This window comes from Dipodomys ordii, unplaced genomic scaffold (assembly GCF_000151885.1).
Source record: "Dipodomys ordii isolate 6190 unplaced genomic scaffold, Dord_2.0 Scaffold120, whole genome shotgun sequence".
Lineage (NCBI taxonomy): Eukaryota > Metazoa > Chordata > Mammalia > Rodentia > Heteromyidae > Dipodomys > Dipodomys ordii.
Window position 1 is genome coordinate 30,548 of NW_012267336.1, and position 5,765 is coordinate 36,312.

Below are 5,765 nucleotides of genomic sequence, written 5' to 3' on the forward strand. Positions count from 1 at the left end.
TCTTCTTTTCTCTTTGCCGCTTCCTTCTGGGTATGCCTCACCAGGATCAAAGGAAGACCTGGCCAAGAGGTTCTCCAGATGAATGTACCGCTCAGGCTGGGTCTCTTTTTTTTTTTTTTTGAGACTTCTGAAAGCTTTATTGAAGTCAAGCCCCAAGTGACAAGTCACAGTTTTTCTATCTATGAGGTTGCGGTGCATGCTGGACTGAACCCTGGACTACCTCCCCCGGCTAGTTACTGCTGGCCCAGGAAACAGGCCATGGGGTCATCTGGCCTCTGACGTTTCATTCTGTAGGTCTCCATTTCCTCCTCCGTGGGCTCTCGAGTTTCATATACACTGTTGTATGGCCGCTTTCTCTTGTCAATTTGTAAGATCTCTTTGACATGGAGCAGGCGGGCCTCCTCGGCATTCAGTGCCTTCTTCAGTTTCTCCTGTTTCTTCTCTTCGTCATCGCTGTCAGAGCTACTCTTCCGGTGCTGCTTCTTTTTCTTCTCTTCCTTTAGTTTTTCTTGGTGCATCTCCACGAGCGTCTGTGGTTTCTTCACCGACTCTTCGCCAGTCTCATCACTTATCACACACTCCTTGGCGTTAGCAGTCTCCTTAACAGCTTCTCCAGTGCAGTAGGAATACTTGAAGAACGAGTGACAACATTTGTATCCCCATCGGCCTTCTTTCCAGTAAGATCCCCAGATGTGTGTGTGGTTGTGGATCTTCACGTCATCTTCATACTTGGAGCAGGCCACGGCCCTCTCCTGCCCCTTGATGACGGCCCCATGCTGTGAGTACTCCACGTAGTCTTCTGTCTGGGCTAAGAGCAACTCAGCTGGAGGAGCATCCAGATGCTCTTGGCCACCATACTTTTCCAGGATGCTTTCTTTCTGCTGCACTTTGAAGTCTTCCTTCTTGACTTTGAAGGATTTATACAACAGCTCCAGCTTCGTGGGATCTGCCTGCAAGTGCACCTCCGAGCCCTTGTCAAACGCCTCCCAGGCAAACAACTGTGTCTGAGCCATGGAAATGGTATCTCCTGTGTATCTGACGAAGTTATCGCCTGCATAACTCACTTCATCTGGATTCTTCCCTGCATTGGCGTAGGGATTTTCTCTCATCGCTCTAGTTTTGGGATCATAGTAGGCAGAATTTGGATCTAAATTTCTCAAATATTTTGCAATATCTTCTCGAATCCTTAGGTTCCGGACTGTAATTCGCCTCTTAGAGTCAAAATTCTGTCCAGGCAGGTCAATATCATCTGCATATTTATCTTCATCCTCATCTTCACTGTTGTGATCTTTTTTCATCTGAGAATTTGGTTCCTCTTCTCCCCACTGATGTTTTGGAGAATTAGCCTGTTCCACTAATTTTCCTGAGGCTAATTCTTCTTGTAATTTCTGGGCTTTCAGCGTTCGTTTTGACAGGTCAACTTTGGCATACTCTTCCACGATTTTCATGTGTTGTTCTGGATTGTAGCCATTCCAGCGATCTCTCTTCCCGTCGTAGTCAAATGTGAGCTGAGGCTGGACGTGCTCATCTGGCGCTATGTTAGTCCCAGTAAACTTGGCCCCAACTCGTCTGGGTCTCTCAAAGCAGTCCTCCTTCTTGTGCGTCATGGCCCCGCAATTCTCGCAGGCACCTTTGCGGTACTTAGTGGTTATGGAATTCTCTTTTACGCCCCTCTTGTACCATTCTCCAGATGAACTGAACGGCTTCTGTTTCTCAGATTGTGGCCTCTGGTGCTTTAAGGTGGGTCTTTTCCATGGATCGATGTACCATGGTACTGAAGAAATATACTGAGGGATGTGTGGATTGATATCTTTTCCTTCTTCATCCGCTTCTGCAGGAGCATTACCCAGCTTCCGCTGTTCTTCTAGCTCCTTCTTCTTCCTCCAGTCCTCTCGGGTCATCTTCTTTGGTTCCTCTAAACTCAGTTCTTTGGACCCCGACAGGGGCGTGGCATTAACTGTATCCACAGCTGCCAATGACATGGTGAACTTGCCTCTGTATTAAAACAATAGAATGTGTCAGGTAGGTGGTACACACAATCCTGGTCCTCAGGAGGCTGGAGCAGGAGAATGGGGAGTTTCAGGCTTGTCTGGGGCTACATAATGAGTTTGAGGCCTGCTTGACTTAAATAGACCCCAGTTCGGAGCTCCCCACGCAACTGCTCCCTGACAGACCAGTAAACCCAGCCGCCAATGTTTCGCTAGGTCTGTCTTAACATCCTCATGGGGTCAATCTGTCTCAAAACTGACCTGGCAGCACCCAATTCTCGGAGTTCTATCAGTTCTAGAACAACCTGCTCGTAGAGGTCCATGAGGGTTTTGTCTGGCAATTTAAGAGACTGTATAGCTTGTAAGACAGTATCCCAACGGCCACTATGAATGTCAGCCACGAAACTCTCGATGCTGTCCACTGTATTCAGAGACAGCAGCCTCCTCTTGTAAGGTAGCCAAGGCCCGATGTAAACCGTTCTCCTTCAGGTACTGCAGGAGCAGACAGATCACATCGGACGACTCGATTTCCATGGACATCGAGGTATCCTTCCCAAACAGGCCGGGCTTCTTTCTTAGCTGCTGCCGAGTACAAGTCCCCGATTGTCCTCTTAGAAAGTGTCCAGTCTTGTGTTGATGGTCGGAAGGAACTTACCTCAAAAGACCACGCAGACAGTGTCCCTGGAGAGAGGTTTATCTCCAGCAGAGCTGACAAGGCCACAATCCCACAAAGGAAAAAGGAGAATGGCTCCAGTTTGCCTTTGACTCCTATTTATACAGTGCTGGGCAGGAGGTGGGACCTGCCCCACCTGCCCCACCTGCCCCACCTGCCCCACCTGCCCCACCTGCCCCACCTGCCCCAGAGATAAAGTCATCAAGGGCCCAGCTTAGGTCTGGGAGGGGCCTTTTGCTGACTTAGAAAACTACTTGCAACAGAGGCTAGGAGAAGTCCTTCACCCTCTTTCTGTCCCATCCTAGGATAAACTGATTCTGGAATAGTAAACACTGATGGAGCCACCAGAACTTTTGGGCACACAATTTGACGCTAAACCAGAGTCCTTTATAGAGAAGGGAATATTCGCTTCAATTATGTTGAGTATGAGACTCTAACTAGAACTAGGTATCAATTAGAGACTGATACACTTAAATAACTGGTATTGACAGAAGTTGACATCCAAAGGTTGAGGTTGCTGATAAAACTCAGACTAGTTTCTCAAAATGATAAGAATGCAAAGACGCAAGAATGTTACTGACTCTGCTCACAGAGGTGAGTTTATCCTTGGCTCATTGTCATATTATAAACCTAGGAGATTCAAAGTCCTCAGTGCTCCTGCAGGAAACACTGGAAAGGCAAGTCTTGCCTAGTGATGGTTTTGATTCTAATTAGATATGTATTGATGAAAGCAGAGTAAAACTCATGATCCAAAGGCACAAAAAGGTGGAATATCAATAGGTGATGTGCTGTGAATCTGTACATCCTCTGAGCCAACTATTAACAGTAACTCAGACCAATCTGAAGGAAAAGCCAACAGGAGAAAGTATTGTATAAAGAAAGCATGCCTTGAGCAGCACCACATGCACACAGAGAAACACAGAATTTAAATCAATCAGAAAGCTGTTGCTAAAGCATTAGGGTGGGGCCTACTATGTCTCCACTTTGAACATAAACCTGATTAAGCATCAGATCAACCATGCTTTCCTTTTTTACATTCTTACATACCACCTTATTACAATTTGTAACCTAACAGACCTAGGAAGCTGACTGTGACATTAAAGAAGTATTTTTGGAAAAGTGACCATGAATATCTATGGAACTTGTTTGACCTCATTAGAGCAGAAGGGTTAACGTGTCCAGTTCAGGCTCAGTCCAGAGCTGTGGCTGCTACATCAGGGCACAGGCTGAAGCTGGATACAGATCCTGCGCTTGGTAAATTTCATGCCAGCTGGATCCCTAGTTGGGGCAGCTATCCTCTGCAGGTTTATTTTCCCTGTCTAAAGGTCCCCGTTAGTCAGAAGTCGGGTATTCCAAGAGAGCTGGCCATGCTGACCTTCCTGTGTTCAGTCTTCATGCTGCTCTGTGCTACAACAGGGGCAGAGCCTGTGGGCTACATTGCTGGCTCCCTTGAAAGCTACTGTGCAGTGGGTCTGGCTAGGAAAGTGCAATGTTGGAAGCTATTTGGGTACTTGAACTTGATGTGGCATCTTGCACCTGGATGGGATGGGTATCAGTGTCTCTTCAGGCCTGCTTATCTGTCCAGGGGCATCTTCCTGTTATGGGGTCAGGGGGAGGGGATTCCACATTTCTCCCGGCGGGGATATTACATCCCACTGGAGTCCACCACGCAGAGACAGCATCATGTAAAATGATGAATCTATTGGGCAAGTGGCTAGCTGACCTGCCAGGGATGCAGCACAAACTTGGGAGCTGTGACTGTGACCCCAGCAGTCCTCACGCTGGGGCTTTTAAGGGGTAAGTTGCATAGTTTCATAGACAAGCCAGGCAAGGCAGGTTTGGCACATTTTACTTGGTTGTAGTTATCTGACCTTTAAATTCATTTGTTTATGGTAAATATCATACGTCATAATTGGCAATAGGCTGCCCACAGTGGGACCACTCTGTGGTGGTCTTTAATTGGTGGTCTTAAGACCCTGTTACTGAGGCAAGCAAGGTTAACAGAAGCAAAACATAGCCTTGAGTCACAGGATCATAGGCAAAACATAATCTTGACTTGGTCAGTATGATTAATAACTGTCAATGCTATTGACACTATTACAGAAATTATATTTATTATAAGCTCCTGACTAATGCAGCAACTCAGTGCAGTTGGTAAAAAGCCTCAAGGTTATCCGCAGCATTCTGCAAGGCTGCCAGCTTGGTGAACTTGACTGAGGGAGAGATGATCTTTTGCTTTTTAGCAAGGATGGAGAAGGGACAAAGGCTGACCACTGGCAGCCTTTGTCTGGGGTTTTTCTAACTTGATGCCACTGAATAGCAACTCAGCTATTACATTCCTCAGATATTACATTCCTCCTACAAGTGCAGCTCACTGGACTGTCAGTTGATTCTTTTGGTTCTGTAGCTGCTGACCATTCTAGTCTCTGATGCATCATCCTTTTCTTCACCACTTGCTTTCTACAAATCCTTTCCCTATATAAAATAGTTCTAACCACTTTGAATCCAGCATTCTCCTGGAACTTTGACCAGTATATGGAGAAAGTTCTTAGATTAAACAGCATTTTTTAACATATTTTTCTCTTCCATACCTGAGAGAAATGGGATCCTCTTGAAATAGATTTCTGGACATCTTGGGTGCCTGTATGAGCTGCTACTTTAACTGACTTCCTGGTTCTATGCTGCCAGAGCCATTCTGTTCTCTGTAGAATGCTATGGCTTGGGTCTACCATAGGCACCCTTGTCACTGGGATGTGGGAGTTTTCGGGCCTTTGTTGATAGGGGAGGGGTTATATTGATCTTGGATCTGCCGTAGAGCACTTGTGTACTAGGCTTTGTGCAAAACAAGAAGGCTCTGCTCCTTAGCTGGGGAGTAGCATTTGCAAGTATATTATCCTCCTGCTCCAATCCAGAGACTTGCCAAAGCATAGGAGGTACAAGGTGTAAGTGCCAGGTGTAGGAACTAGTCGGGGTGGGTTTCCATGCCACAAATCTATGGCTGCAATAAATGCAATGTGGCCATCTTCAATAAAAGGTTACCACTTGTTCACATGCCTGTGGTTTTGAAGGCACCAGCAGGTTGAACATTTTTGCCATTGATAATG

General features: G+C 46.4%; 2 pseudogenes across 1 annotated transcript; both read right to left on the reverse strand.

Annotated features, from left to right (window-relative positions):
* Positions 1-233: 233 nt before the first annotated feature.
* LOC105995721 lies at positions 234-1,990 on the reverse strand (annotated as a pseudogene). The gene has a single exon (XR_001175581.1). The product of XR_001175581.1 is annotated as a pre-mRNA-splicing factor SLU7 pseudogene (transcript).
* Positions 1,991-2,200: 210 nt separating this feature from the next.
* Positions 2,201-2,528, reverse strand: LOC105995723 (annotated as a pseudogene).
* Between the last annotated feature and the right edge of the window lie 3,237 nt (positions 2,529-5,765).